Source organism: Clytia hemisphaerica, unplaced genomic scaffold (assembly GCF_902728285.1).
Source record: "Clytia hemisphaerica strain Z4C2 unplaced genomic scaffold, Clytia hemisphaerica genome assembly, whole genome shotgun sequence".
In the NCBI taxonomy this organism is placed as follows: domain Eukaryota; kingdom Metazoa; phylum Cnidaria; class Hydrozoa; order Leptothecata; family Clytiidae; genus Clytia; species Clytia hemisphaerica.
Window position 1 is genome coordinate 1 of NW_027103908.1, and position 16,436 is coordinate 16,436.

At 34.9% G+C, this 16,436-nt stretch overlaps 1 protein-coding gene across 1 annotated transcript in view; it reads right to left on the bottom strand.

Annotated features, from left to right (window-relative positions):
• Nucleotides 1-426: 426 nt before the first annotated feature.
• Nucleotides 427-16,436, bottom strand: part of LOC136809162 (transmembrane protein 107-like) — a 28,042-nt gene continuing 12,032 nt past the window's right edge. Inside the window, exon 6 of the mRNA XM_067065681.1 lies at nucleotides 427-1,353. The gene's annotated coding sequence lies outside the window, so the exon portion shown is untranslated. The remainder of the gene's footprint in view (nucleotides 1,354-16,436) is intronic.

The window sequence follows — 16,436 nt, forward strand, 5'->3', positions numbered from 1 at the left end:
CTATATACTAGATACTAGCTTTTTTAGCTTCGATTCTCCCCACAGTTTGATAGTTTGGAATCCCGTTAACGATATCAATGATCACTTACATTCCCCACAATTCTCAGGCCTCTAATATTGAGTTTAAAGCCCGAAGGGCTAGAGTAAAATCTCTAACCTTTTCCAGGTAAGAAAAAGTGAAGCCACTTATTTCCCATCCAGAACGCGTCTAGTACGTTTTTGAGGACTGCATTTTTTTAAATCTAGCGATAGGTTTTATTTTTGTTCCAACGTTTCTGTAAAAACCACGCGCGGGCGTTCTGAATGGGAAATAAGTTGCTTCATTTCCCATCCAGGAGTCTCGAGGGTAGCCTTTCGGGCTTGGAAGCCAATGTTCTCTAACTCTAATCTCTAAACATACACGTTTTTTTATATAAGAACAAACTGTATAAGAACATAAGGCTTCGATACCAAAATGTTAAGAACAAAGTTAAGAACATTTTAAGGCTTTAAAACACCGGATTTCTTGGAAAAATGGATAACAATATTCACAAAATGAAAAAACAAGAATATGTTAAGGACATTTTTGGGCTTAGTACTTAAAAAGTTAAGAAGATCTGAAGGCTTCAAAAATTTTGGTTGTACTTATTGAAAAAACGTGTAATAGATCCCGGAATTTCCCACTATTACTATAATGACCTATGCCCTCGTTTAGCTGTATACCCTGTGGACCACTTTTAGGAGTGTGACAACATCAGTCTTTGCTCGCTTACCCGAACCGCACTGATGAGTTCTGGGGAAATGCGATCTATGTGCCTGCGGGAAGTTACTTTTTGGTCCTCAGTTTTTCGCCTGTATAAAAAACCTTTATATGCTATTATGCCCAAATGACCCTAGAGAAAAATGCACCAAGAGGACTTTAAAATATTTAGCGATACTAAATTTGACCGGGTTAATTTTTGAACAAAATGATTTTTCGAGTTTCTGTAGGTACCGGATGAAAATCATGAATAGTTATTCCAAACTAATTTTTCCAAAATGGTTTTTACCGGGAGACAGGGCCGTGAGAATAATTTTGATCTCGCACTTGATTAGAATTGAAAATCCCGGTAAAAATGACAGAAATGAGGTTTTTAACTCCAATATTTCAACACCAATTTATTTCGAATCTCGGACGTTTTCCGCATGGTGTATTAGATCGTCAAGATCGGTATTGCTTCATTCGATCCAAGTGGAAGACCGTCGATCGGATTCATCATTGAACTGGTCAGTGGTGAAATACGGTGGTTATATCGGCATATAAACATTCATACAACAGCTATTTCTTGTTGCAACGCGATCGTTGAATGAACAATTACAAATCCAGCATTATCCCTGAAAAAAAATTATTTCAAATTATAAATAAAAAATTTGGGGGGGGGGGTGGAAAATAACATTTTATGGAAATTTACCCCCCCCCGGACTTTGTGACTTTTGACCCCCGGACAAGCATCAGTTGACCCCCTGAACATTTTAAATTACCCTCAAACAGCGCAAAGTTACCCAAAAATAGAGTAAGTTTACCAGTTTTTTACTAACCCAGGAAACTATATCCCCCCCCCCCCAGGTACGGACATTTTCTGGAAGAGCCCAATAATGTTATTTTGTTTGTATTTTAGAATTGGTCTACTTTGCGCCCAAAGAAACTCGAGCATTGGAAAGCTTGTTCCATTTTACTGACCACCTCTCTCCCATGCGACACGTAGCCCTGGAATCCCCCTGCCTTGTTTCCTTGAGTATTCATGATATTCATGACCCCGGCTTTTGCCAGTAGTGGTAAACTTCATACAACTTTTGACTAGTTTAAATTTGCCACTACTGGCAAAAACCGGGGTCTTTCCGTAGAAAACATAACGTCATGAGTATCATGAATTGCTTTTAACTTTGAAAATTTCTACCTACTAAAGCTTTTGTGGTTTTTATTCGACTACCTACCACTCAAATTCCTCAGCAAAGTAGCCTTGAGAATCGAAAATGGGTAAAGGATCGCAAAGTTGGGAAACTTACAAATATAGAAACAGGAAAATACTTTTTCAGAATTGCCAAGCCCCCTTTTCAAAACGACCTTCTGTCTTGCCATCTCCATTTTTAGAGTCTTCCGGTCCATAGAAACCAAAGACGCTAGTTATGGTCTTCATGTAGAATTCTTTTTTGACCACCTAAATCGGTCAACATAACTAAGCCAATATTCTTAGGAAATTAACACTTCAGTGTAACCCGACCTTTACTTCCTATCTGAGATCAATCAACCGAAAATGTCGTCAAAACCTCATTTACACCAAACCGGAAACTCAAATTAGCCGAACAAGAAGTTTTAAAAATAACGAACATCAATAAATGACGTCACTTTGTTAGAATACAAAACAAAGCAGTGATACCAAATAAGGTAAACAGGAAAGCCATAGTTTTAGAGAACATAATTTCTTTCTTTTTAATTGATTATTTTTTCTCTGAAACAGTTTAAATAGTTGACGCGGATAATTTTTTGTAATCAATAAAAGCAAAGTATTTGTTTAGTTTGGAACAGTGTTTGATTTTGAGTCAATTTTTTTTTGAAAAGGTTTGACTCGTTTGGTCTAAAATTCTTTGGGACTTGGTTTTAATTAGCTGATCTTCACTACATAAAGTAAGTAACAAACCTATTCAATCCAGTAGGGTCGATCAAGTTTTACTCTATTACCTCTTATAGTGGTAGACAATGAAAAAATAATTAAGAATGGTTCTTTGACAGAAATCAAAGAAAAAAAGGCAAATCGACTTACAATACACCTTTTCTATCGTAGTCGCGCGGTAAGGTGCGTGCCACTTTATCATTTAATTTACCCTGTAAACTCGATCCAATCCTTTTTTGACACCTCTTTCTATTGTCTTTAGGGCGAAAAAAGACTGGGACGATTTTAGAGTAGTAAAACGGACAAAAAGATGCCCGCGCGGCATTTGGCGGCTACGGTCAAAAAGGTGTATTGATTGACTTTGTACCAGAGCGTATAACGTAGCGGATTCCACTTCGGCAAAGAATTCTGAAATTTCCGTAAATATCGAGGTTTAGAGACAAGGGTTGAGCACTTTTATGCAGAAATGAGTGCTGGGGTAGGGTATGGACATCCCCCAAATTGATTTTGATACATGATGGGATGCGTATTTTGTATAAAACTCCCGTCCGAGACTTACCCCCATCGTTTTTGGAGGGGTATATTTTACCGAACAGGCTGAGTGAATATTACGCTTTCTTCTGTGTCTCTTTACTCGAGAAACGAAGTCATAATAGTCTTATCAAATTTGTGTAGTGGCAATGAAAATGCTATAGATTGAAAAAGGTTACCCCAAATAAACATATCAGAGGAGATGCGACCAGCCTAGTGTTAGGGTGACGCGGAAGGTAAGCTTGAAGGTCTCTCCAAGGATGCCAAAACTCCCATTTTTACTGTCCGGGTGTAGTCAAAAGGGACAAATCGAGCATTCTGGATATGCTTAAGTTGTCCTCGGAATTCGTTTTTCTAGAGATGAGAATTTTCAGAAATCCAAAATTGAAACGTATGGAAAGGGCTCTTATTCGTGATATGCGTAAGTTGAGATAACGTCATTTTCTCTGACGGAAACACCCAAAAATACGAAATCTAACCCCTGTCTGTTGCTATAAAATAACAAACAATAAGACGAAAATTATTCTTTCGGACAAGAATATCCATATATAGAGAAAGTTCTGTTGCCATTTTGTCATATTTTAAAACTAACCAATTAGCGTAAAAACTTCCCCTGTTAAATACTTCTGAAAGGAAGCATTTTATTAATTTCATAATTAGATTTCTAGAAGGCTTTATTTTGAATAGTAAGGAAATCTTTCTGAATTTGAGAACTTTTTCAAATATTGTCCTGACATAATTAATTTTGATTTGACTCGATGGAAAAGCGGGAAAAGCAACCAAAAGCTCATCCCAGCTTAAAATGCAATTTACACAAGAAATACCTTACTAGAATCAATATGATCCTCTCTGGTATCAACCCAGTAGACTCTGACTAATTCGAACTTCAATGATTCGAATCTTTCTATAATTTGAACTAATTCTCAATTCCCGTCATAGGGAAACCCCCGGGGGGGGGGTACTAGGGTTGTGAGCTGACGGGGGGTGCCGCCCGACTTTCGAACTTTGGACCCTTACCGGGACTAAAAAGGAGAAAACAAAGGGAAATTTTGGGAATTTTCCGACCCTTAGCGGGACAAATTTGACCAATTTTGACCAAATTTTGATCTTTCAGGGGGTAAAAAGGTTGAAATTTTCCAATTTTTCCGACCCTTAGTGGGACTGAAATTTAATTTTCTGATTTTTCCGACCCTTAGCGGGACTTTGGAAGTCCAAAAAAGGTACCCTTAAGGGCGGCACATACCGTACCCTCCATTTGCCTAAGTACCCCCCCCCCCACGGGGGAAACCTTCGTAAAATACTTTCTATAACTCGAATGTCAATAAGTGATAGATGATTCCATGAAAGAGTGCTCGATGATCAGGACCAAAGCTTTATACCGGGTGCACCGAAAAAAAGTATACATGTTTGTCGAGATATTGTGAGCTTCAGGATTTAAATTTTTTGTTCACTCTTTTTTTATTGTATAGAGGATGCTCTAACTTGAATTTTGAGCTATTATACATTAAATTTGAAAAAGCAGTTCGAAAGTTATTTCCAAAAAACTAACTTTTTTTCAATGTCGAAATTTCAAAAAATCATTAAAAACAGCAATCACGCTATAAATAAGACAGAATGACAAAAAAATAATTTCATTGTTTCTTTTATTCTTTTTCCTCTAATCTTATATTTTGCCAACAGTTTGCCCATCTTATTTGCACGTCGTGAACATTTCCAACACCATCAAACTCAATGTAGACCCAAGTTCTTTGAACAACTGTCGAGGAATGGTAATCTATTTTTTCAAAAATTTTCTCACATAGCATAACGTCAAAACCTTGGAGATTTCCAAAAAAATTTTCAGCTTTTCCAAAAATATTATCTTACATGGGAATAGCTTGTTTTACCATATTCTTAAATTCCGTGACGAGTTTTGATGAACACAGTTGCATTTTTTGGTATTTTTATGTGTAAACAAGGTAAGTGTCAAGAGAAAAGTTTGCTCGCTGTTTTTGATGGTTTTTTGAAATTTAGACATTAAAAAAAAGTCAGTTTTTTTTTAGATAATTTTCGAACTACGTTTTCAAATTTAATGTATAATAGCTCAAAATTCAAGTTAGAGCATCCTCTATACGATCAAAAAAGAATGAACAAAAAAATTAAATCCTGAAGCTCACTATATCTCGACAAAGTTGTATACTTTTTTTTGGTGCACCCGGTACAGTGTACAAGAAAAACAAAAGTTGAATAATGATACATGTTTTTTTTTTATAAGCAAGTGTCTGTCCCTATGTCAGGCTCGCATTATGCTTAGCATTCTATTGTTCTCAAACAATAGAGCCATTGTTTAGGTACCAAAAACTGAGCCTGCATATGCTTATAAACGTTATGCTTAGATAAATTTTCGCGTGGATTAATTATCGCGGCTTTCGTGAATTTTGGCCATTTTCGCGAAATTTAGTCCACGCGAAAATTTTGAAGGCCTTTGATTCGCGAAAATTAACCCACGCGAAATTATCTGGAATTTTACAATCGCGAAAATAAAAGTTCGCTAAGTCTAGATAACATGTTACAATCAAAACATATTACAAGTTCACCTCCTAAAAGTACTTTCTTTGAAGTTTTTTGAAAGCTTTTGAGTCACTTAGTCTGCCTTTGTTCGATCAAAAACACACATCTCTTTTCTAGTTATAATATATTTAGTTATAGTCGCGATATTAAATAAAGGAGAAATTTAATCCACGCGAAAATTTTAAACACAATTGTTTCGCGAAATTTAAGCCACGCGAAATCTTTAAATTCTCGTCTCGCGATAATTAGTACACGCAAAAATTTATCCACTTAAGGTAGTACTTTAAGTTTCATCTTTATCGAATCGTAAGCTATCAAAAATATCGAATATTATTCGAATGTCTCTGTAATTCGACAAATTAGACTTCCCGTTCGAGTTTGAATTAGCGACAATCAACGGTCAATCAAATTCGACAGATTGTGAAAAAACCACTAAAATCATACAATAAAATTTTAATCACTCTAAACTCATTCTTTCTTTTCCTTTACTTTACAGAATTCTAGAAACTGCCATGGGTGACTATTGGGAACCAAGAGATGCTATCGCACGTGAAAAGAAAATTTCGGTAGGAGTGGCGCCCCAACAACAAAACAAAACATTTCATTATGTCGATGAAACGGATGATGCAGGAAAACCGCCCAGTAAAGCTGAAACACAACAACATTTGAAATGGCAAAAAAGTCAAGAAAAAGGACAAGGCGGCGATCGAGATCGCAAAGTATATTGCTGTTCTGTTATGTAAAAAATATTACTGGACCTTGTGCAAACTTCACTTCAGCCTTGAACATAAAAAAAGTGAAGAGAATTGGTCATCACATTATAATTGAGACAAAAAATACCTTGGTGTTCTGGACTGGACCCCTCACCGTAAATTTTAAGTACAACCATAGTTGCCAAACAGATGACTCTATCCAATTTAATTTTCAAGGGACCAAAAGTTTTCTCCGAGTGAGGGAAAGTTTCCGATTACGGAGTTTATTTTAGATCCAGCTGAGGGACCTATACTTTAGTTAGGATTACAGAAAAATTTGAGAAATAGAGGTTCCAGTTGGAGCAAGTTGACTTAATTACCACTATATCCAAGCCTTTTTCTTTGTCAAGATAAGATAGAAACATCACACGAGAAATACTTTGTAAGAAAGGACCATTGAAATCTAGTTCCGGATACAAATTTCATGTTATACGGAAATGAAAGAGTTCCCGTTTCGTTTATATTATATCGTCATTACGGTTTTATGACCGGATAAAATTTTCAATCAACCTCTTACCATTTATGGAGAGATTCTTTCTGAAATTGGATTTATAGTTCCGGCTCACGTAGCTTTCGAATGGGAAAGCTCGAGCCAAAAGTATTTTGAAAAATTAGGTTTTAATTGATTTTTTTCGCCTGGCGAAACATTACTGAAACAAAAATGTCCCCGGGAGCATTATTGTGTGAGTACTTAGATTTTAGTGCGGTATTCTGAAAATTTTTGTTTAACCTCATACTGTATTGTAAATAGTATTTAAAAGAATTTATACCCAATCTGTCATTGTACATAGTAATTTATCATTTTTAAACCGTAAAACATCGAATTTGAAATTTGTAGTATTTTTCTCGCTTCTTTTCTCATTATAATTCAACTTCTTGGTAGTTGAGGAAGTTCCCCTGTACCTTGGCTATTCTTTTTTATTGTCTGTTCTACCTTGTCTGAAATAACACGATTGTTTCAAAATTAAAAGAAGTTGAGAATTTTCTTGAAACCTTTCTAGTAATTTTTACTCCGAGGGGGGGGGTACTAGGGTTGAGGGGTGCTGGGTATGTGCGTACCGGACCTTCAAACCCTGACCCTCAGAGACTAATTTCTGCTGAAAAAGTGACCCTTAGAGAGACTTTTTTGAAATATTTTCCTCCACTTTTGACAAAAGTCCTACCCTTTGAGAGACTTTTTTACAATTTGTTCTCTCAAAATCAAAAAAAAAATCCTAAAAATCGTGAATTCTCCGACCCTTAGAGAGACTTATTTAAAACTTGCTGATTTTTCCGACCCTTAAAGAGACTTTGAAAGATGAAAAACCCGACCTTTAGAGCACGCACATACCAAGGACCCATTTTTGCATAAGTAGCCCCCCCCCCAGGTTTTTTCTAAATCACTATCTTTTCAATCTTGTTCCTAGATCAAAATGTTGGTCTATTACCATAACAACCAAATGATCAAAATAAATAAAAGCGTAATTTCCAATTTTGTGGCTCACAGTTTTCAGCCACAATCTGAAAATATTATCATTTTCTTATGTCTAGTTCCGCGAAAAATTACGATGCGAAGTGCACTTTTTTAATGACTTTATTGCAACATTAATGAGATCATTAGACTCTCAGTCGCCTAATTAGTAATTAATTAAATACCAACTAGCGCCATACAATTAAAAATTATTTCTTCCATACCATAATTACAACACTGGCATCTCATTGATTGAAATGAATCAAAAATCAACACTTAAGGCCGGTCTCCACTGCGATCGTTACGTCATATCGCACCAATGGAGTTGCTTCATTTTTCTTTTGACCAATAGCGTGGAAGCTTTGCTCGAAGAAGAGCGATCGCAGAGCGCGCAAGTGGAGACCGGCCTTTAAGGACAACCATCCTCATGGTTCTCTTGTTACGAGGTTCGATCAATGATTTATCATAGCCCGAAGGGCTAGATCCTCGGCCTTTATCGAAAAGTGAAGCAAGTTTTGGTAGGATATCCTACCAAAGAAATCACATGACAACAAGCAATTTCACTGGTTTGAGAGATGCGAAATAGTGTTTGCCGCCTACTTTTTTTTATCTCGCGCTCCGAAAACAATTAAAATGCTAGCTCCTATCGGCACGAAATTTAAAAAGTCAAATTTTGTTCCCCTTTTTTCAAAATTTTAATTCTTTTTTTCTTGACAGGCTTCAGAACAGTAATTTCTTAATAATTTTTGAACTGAAATCTCAGATTGTTCTTAAAAGATGTTGAACCAAATACACTCTTTTTTATAAAAATCAGTAAATTTTTGATGAGGCTCGGCTGTTCTTGTTCTTTTTTGGCACTCTGGGAGTCAAATTGTTCTAATCCTGTTCTTATGTAAAGGTTTGAATTGAAGCATTCTAGACTTTATACCAAGTTTTTCTACTTTAGCCCCTTAACTTCTTGAAATTTACCAATTCCAGGCTCAGTATTGTTTTTTTTAATTCTTCTTAAATTGTTCTTATTTATTGGCGATTTTAGGCCTCATTGTTCCTATAAAAGAATAAGAGTGTAGAGCCTTTGGTTCCCTAAATGTAGACTTCTTTCCTCCAATATCAAAATATTCTCACGATTTTTCACATCACGTTTTTAAGCATAACTCATCAACGTCAAACTGAATTAATCACGATGTTTCTTTCGATGTATGATTCTACTGATAAAAAGAAAATTTTGAATAGAAGCCAAATACACCCTTTTTTACAAGAAAACTTTTTAGTGTAATAATGGGCTTTTCCAGAAAAAATTTTACCCCTACTGTTGAGGATATCAATTATTCAGAAGTACCCTGGATATCCTACTTTATTAGTAAAGACCATATGAATATCCACTCTTAAAAATATGCTCAACCCCCTGGATATCCTCTCTTATAAAGATGCTTACCCCTGGATATCGTATTTTTTACTTGAAAAGACACTTTACCCCCTGGATATCCGCTCCCTTGTAGATATTTAACCCCCTGGATATACACTTTTGAACGAAAATTGTTAACCCTCTGGATATCCGATATCCTCAACAGGGAGGGGGCACGGACTATTTCTGGAAAGGCCCAATACTTCAGGTGTCTGTAGGCTTCTCACTTCTGGAAAAAACTAAGAACAAATCAAGAACAACCAGATTTAGATAAATAAATAAGCAAATGCATACTAGACATCTAAATTTGGACAGAGAAAAGAATAGAACATAAACCATATAAAATAAGCAAAAAATTATTGAAGAGAAAAATTTATATTATCCCGTAACAATTATGGTATTATCATGTATTACATGATTTATGAACGATTCCAGCCTAGTTCAAAACCCCCTTTTTAAGCCCTTGAACATTTTGAGAACATTTATCCGGCCAGATCCGGCAAGAAAATTACGGAAAATATGACAGTAAAAACTGATTTATTGATGCAAAAAGTTAGCTTGACAAATGTTTTATTTTTCGTGCTTAAAGTCATTTTCCATAAAAGTAAATTGTCAATTGTCAAGTAATTAGTAATCTTAATAGCTTTTACGTCAAAATTTACGAAAATTACGGTGATTTTAGAAAATGATATGATGTGAAAATTGTACCGTCCTCTCGTATTCAAAAATCTATAATGAGCAGCAAATGTTGATTACTCAATTCGGAGCTCGAGTTCAGTGTTTAATTTATAAAACTGTGACCATAATTCAAAACAGTTATTGCTACTAAATATGGTTATTGAATGCTCAAATCTGAGCCAAAACGTCATCAAAGACTACTTAAAAAAGGATATTTCCCAATTGGAGGTTTTCCCATGCAGTACGTAGAGCCAACTTAAAAAGGAAAAAAACGTTTTCGAAATAGAAAGGAAAATAGACATGCAGATCGTATCTCTATTTATGCAACTGTGAAAATTGTCATACTATACACGTCATTGGGAAATTTTTTTTGGCCAATATGCATAATCAAGATGAATCAATTATAACATAATTAGTCGTTGGTACCATTTTGTATTTAGGTTACAAAATTGACCAGCGGTTTTAGAGCATGGACAACAGTATATAAGGAGTCTTAAGCGATTAAACCACAGAAACCTTCATTATCACATTTAATATAGGACTGGAGAGAGTTAGTCACTAAGAGACGAGGTGATAAAGGAAAGGACATAGAAAAACATTGTATTATTCGCTCTCGAAAAGATATAGTTGCAAGACCTGCAGTACATTGGAAGGAAGTTGGGATAAAATTTTTGAATAAAATTCTAAAAATCTCAGAAATGTTGGTGAGTAGACATAATAATTCACTTCTTAGGAAAGGCACTCTTAATGTGGAACTTGTTTAATAGGATTTTTATCAATTTCTCTGGTTTGGGCCAGTGAATTTTTCTTCGTGATTACCTATGCGTGAAATTTCCTATGCCTGACATTCCCTTTGTAACTATTTGTAAGTTATTGGTAGCCTATGTAAGAATTGTAACCATCGCTAGCACCGGATCTGATAAAACTTTCTTTCGTGGATTTTGATAGGCTTATGACCAAACAAAAATGCAAATAGTTCTAAAACTATACTTTATACTCTTTCGAATCTCGGTAATTAACAGGGTTCTTAACCAATCATTTTATTGTTTTTCTCAACACAAGAAACACGTGATAAACGCTGTCTTCAAAGAAGAGGAATGGTTACCACAAGACCAAATCGCACACGAGAAACATTACATGGGGACATTACGTAAGGGTCGTAAACAAGAGATGATGAAACAAATGGATCATAATGGAAACGAGGCCGTATGCGAACAAGAGGCTGTAGATGGCGGGAACAAGATGACAACTTTGAAAAGGGTTTTTCGCAAAAAGAAAACGCAGAAGAAAGACATGTGAGAAATTGAATCAACCAGCTGCAGAATTTGAGTTAATGCTATTGGTATCGAGGCTGCACAGGAACGAGGTTGTATGTGAAAAAGAGGTTGTGGATGGTGGTAAGAACAAGAAGACAATTTTGGAAATTGCATTCCCTTAGAATGAAAGCAGAAAATCTAAACCATATAATATGTCTAAACCAACGAAAAGGATAATTTTTGAACTGTTGCCGTTGGGAATTTACAGGAACGAGGCAGTGTAGATACCAGGCCTCTTGCAAAAAGAAGATTATTTCTTGCGGGAAAAAAGACCAGAGCAACATGGTGAAGTCAGAAATCAATTATGAACATTTTGAACTATCGTGAAAAAGGAAGTTTTGATTGATTTCCTGTTATGTTATGCCGAAAGAACAAACTAAAACTTCATAGGTACACTCTTACTTTTGGAAACCTTAAAATAAATTCAATTAACGTTGCGTTTCTATTGGACCACCCGGTAATATCAAGCGTGAATGCAATCGATGGTTGATATGAATAAAGAAAAAAAATAACAGAAAGAAAAACACGGGGGTGGTCGTGGTCGAAACCTTATCAACAAGATAACATGTGGCTTTGAGAAAGTTTGCTTCAAAATATTGGCTTCTAGTCTACATTATTAAGTGCAAGGTTAAAATTTTTAATTAAAATTTTGGCGCCCGTGTCTCTGTAATTACTGCATTGATTCCAGAAATTAAGTAGCATGGTTGCAAGTACATTATACTTAAGCCAACACAAAGGTTGTAAAATTTGTAATTAAATTTTCGTTTCACTTCCGTCTGCCTGCAAACAATTAATAGCTACACGTTAATCAATGTCACGAGGCCAATGTTAATTACTTTCAATTGAAACAAATAAATTGAAACGAAACATAGAGAATAAAACATTAAAGTAGGTTTTAATTAATACTTCAGCCAGTGCAACTATATGCTGGTAGTAAACCCCTGAAACTTAAGCAATGCTGAGAGACTCCTTTAGCCCCAAGGGCCCAAACTTCAGTGCTTGGTGAGCCCCAGAGAGCCGAATCCAACCATTCAAGCTTGAGTAGGAGTTTGTGCAAAGAAAAAAACAAAAAATACTTTGAAAGCACGGTTTATTACTAACTATTTCAGGGCTGATTGTAGCTCTATTAGTTTGACTCATGAATTAATATTCGTATCTAAAAGGAGCAAATTTCTTTAATTAGGGGACCTAAAATTAGCTGACATATTATATAATTAATGTCATCATTATATTTATTATATGCCTGTAGGCAAAAACAGCCATTGGATAATTCCTGATATACCATGGCTACTATATCACGGTATACCTCTGTGATGTATATTCAACTTGGCTTCGCCTCGTTGAATATTACATCACCTCGGGTTAATAAATCTCAATAACCAACTTTTACCTATTGAATATCTGCTTAATATAATATACCGTAGTATCACTAATTTTTCCAAAAAGTACAATTAGCATTTCTAAAACCCTGGAAATTTCGAGATACCCTCTACTATCTATCCAAATAATTGTGTTTAAAATCCTGCAATTTTAATCGCTTGATTATAAAGGGAAAGTTAAATTTCCCTGTATTAGTCTCAAAATTTATTGTTAAGCATCTTCAAATAGTACTTAGCAAATCTATTGATGAATATTCTATATTGTAAAAAATGTATTTATATGTATTATTTTGTAGGTGTATATTACTCATTTTGGTGTTTATAAGAAAATGATGGAGGCATTACATAAGATATGAGTCACTTTCTTGCTTTTATTGTGAGAGTTCTGACCTCAAATTGGAAATAGACAACAAAATAATTATAAATGGCCTCATGAGCCATTTCCATAAAAAGTCAACCACGATGACTTTTGTTGCTACACTTTTTTTCTTTTTTAAGAACAATTTTATAAGAACAATGAGGATCAAAATCGCCAAAAGATGAGAACAATTTAAAGTCCATTCGCTTTAAGCCTTGGAATTGCTCAATTTCAGGCAATTTAGGGGTCAAAGTAGTAAAAAATGGGTATAAATCCTAAAATACCTCAATTTCAACCTATAAATCAGAACAGGGTAAGAACAATTTGAGGCTCAAAGTGCCAAAAAATAAGAACAGCCGAGTCTTATCAAAAATTGACTGGTTCTTATAAAAGAGGGAATTATTACAATTATACATACTATATAGATTGAACGTGTTATAAAAGAACAAAGTACTAACAACAAAAGGCTTTGAGCCCCAAAAGTCTTTACCGATCCTAAAACATGCAGTTTCTTAGGAAATTGGACCAATGCTTAAAAAAATGCTAAAAATAAGAAAAACTTTTTAAGAACGTTTTTAGATTTAAAACCTAAAAAGTTAAGAGCCCGAAAGCTTCTGAATCTTTGACGCTTAAGAGCTTAAGAGCCAGAATCTTTGACGCTTGGCGTGAAAGTTTTTTGACATGAAAAAAAACGTAAATGTATACCTAGGGTACCTACAGGTGGTATCAAGACAAAAACAAGCCTGATACAACGCACTCCTTCTCTTATAGTCTTTAAATATCATAGTCCATAAGCTGGAGCTCAACTATTTTTTGCCTTTAATGATTCTGATGGGGGAAAAGTAGTCCTATCGCAACGCCATCATTCAAATCAAAAAGGGAAGAAAGTATACGTACACATAAGTATACATTCTAACTGAATGTATCAAAGTTTTCTTTATAAGTAGAAATTTTGCGAGATCAAAATTTTGCCTTAGAAAGATTAAGATCAATCTTATGCTCGAAATAACACGTCAAATAAGGCTTATAGTTCTATATTTGTTTTTTTTTCTTTGCGAAAAGATAAAATTGTGGATCTTTGGGAGTTGCGAGACTTTTCAATAGCAGAATATAATTTCTACTAAGGCTATCACATGGCGCTCAATTGAACTTCATGCGCAAACCATGCGATAGATCTCTAGCAACTTCAATGACCGAAAATTGATTTCGCAAATGACATTTTGTTAAAAGTACTACTTATTTTGTTGGTAAAAGGTCTCAAAAAAGTTGAGAAAAAGTCGAGAAATCAAAACAAAAGGCTTTAAACTGTCAACGGTGAAAATGAAAAGTTGACTATTTCTTTCAAGAAGGTTCTGAGACTTCTCAATAGCAGAATATCATTTCTACTAAGGCTATCACATGGCGCTCAGTTAAACTTCATACGCAAACCAGGCGACAGATCTTTAGCAACAACTTCAATGATCGAAAAGTTTAATTTCAAATGGTCGTTATATTAAGACATAACCTTTTTTGATAGTTTAAAGCTCGGGTTAAAAACGAGTAAAACGAAAAAAGACTACAAACTATCTAATCTGAAAAACCAAAGATGATTATTTTAAGGAAGTTGCGAGACTTTCAATAGCAGAATATCATTTCCACTAAGGCTATCACATGGCGCTCAGTTAAACTTCATACGCAAACCATGCGACAGATCTTTAGCAACAACTTCAATGATCGAAAAGTTTAATTTCAAATGGTCGTTATATTAAGACATAACCTTTTTTGATAGTTTAAAGCTCGGGTTAAAAACGAGTAAAACGAAAAAAGACTACAAACTATCTAATCTGAAAAACCAAAGATGATTATTTTAAGGAAGTTGCGAGACTTTCAATAGCAGAATATCATTTCCACTAAGGCTATCACATGGCGCTCAGTTAAACTTCATACGCAAACCATGCGACAGATCTTTAGCAACAACTTCAATGATCGAAAAGTTAGATTTCAAATGGTCGTTATATTAAGACATAACCTTTTTTGATAGTTTAAAGCTCGGGTTAAAAACGAGTAAAACGAAAAAAGACTACAAACTATCTAATCTGAAAAACCAAAGATGATTATTTTAAGGAAGTTGCGAGACTTTCAATAGCAGAATATCATTTCTACTAAGGCTATCACATGGCGCTCAGTTAAACTTCATACGCAAACCAGGCGACAGATCTTTAGCAACAACTTCAATGATCGAAAAGTTTAATTTCAAATGGTCGTTATATTAAGACATAACCTTTTTTGATAGTTTAAAGCTCGGGTTAAAAACGAGTAAAACGAAAAAAGACTACAAACTATCTAATCTGAAAAACCAAAGATGATTATTTTAAGGAAGTTGCGAGACTTTCAATAGCAGAATATCATTTCTACTAAGGCTATCACATGGCGCTCAGTTAAACTTCATACGCAAACCAGGCGACAGATCTTTAGCAACAACTTCAATGATCGAAAAGTTTAATTTCAAATGGTCGTTATATTAAGACATAACCTTTTTTGATAGTTTAAAGCTCGGGTTTAAAAACGAGTAAAACGAAAAAAGACTACAAACTATCTAATCTGAAAAACCAAAGATGATTATTTTAAGGAAGTTGCGAGACTTTCAATAGCAGAATATCATTTCTACTAAGGCTATCACATGGCGCTCAGTTAAACTTCATACGCAAACCAGGCGACAGATCTTTAGCAACAACTTCAATGATCGAAAAGTTTAATTTCAAATGGTCGTTATATTAAGACATAACCTTTTTTGATAGTTTAAAGCTCGGGTTAAAAACGAGTAAAACGAAAAAAGACTACAAACTATCTAATCTGAAAAACCAAAGATGATTATTTTAAGGAAGTTGCGAGACTTTCAATAGCAGAATATCATATCTACTAAGGGTATCACATGGCGCTCAGTTAGACTTCATGTGCAAACCATGCGACAGATCTCTAGCAACTTTAATACTCAAAAAGTTAGATTTCAAATAGTCGATACATTCAGACATAATCTATTTTGATAGTTTAAAGCTCGAGTTAAAAACGGAGAAAATCATTTCTACTAAGGCTATCACATGGTTAAACTCAGTTAAACTTCATGCGCAAACCATGCGACAGATCTCTAGCAACTTCAATGATCGAAAATTTATTTCGTGAATGACATTTTGTTAAAAATACTACTTATTTTGTTGGTAAAAGGTCTCTAAAAAAGTTGGGTAAAAGCGATAAATGGAAACAAAAGACTCTATACTGTCGACGGGGAAAACAAAAAGCTGGTGAGACTTTTTTATAGCAGAAAACTTTTTCTACTAAAAAGCTATCACATGGCGCTCAGTTAAACTAACTTCATGTGCAAGCCATGTGACATATCTCTAAACGCTTCAA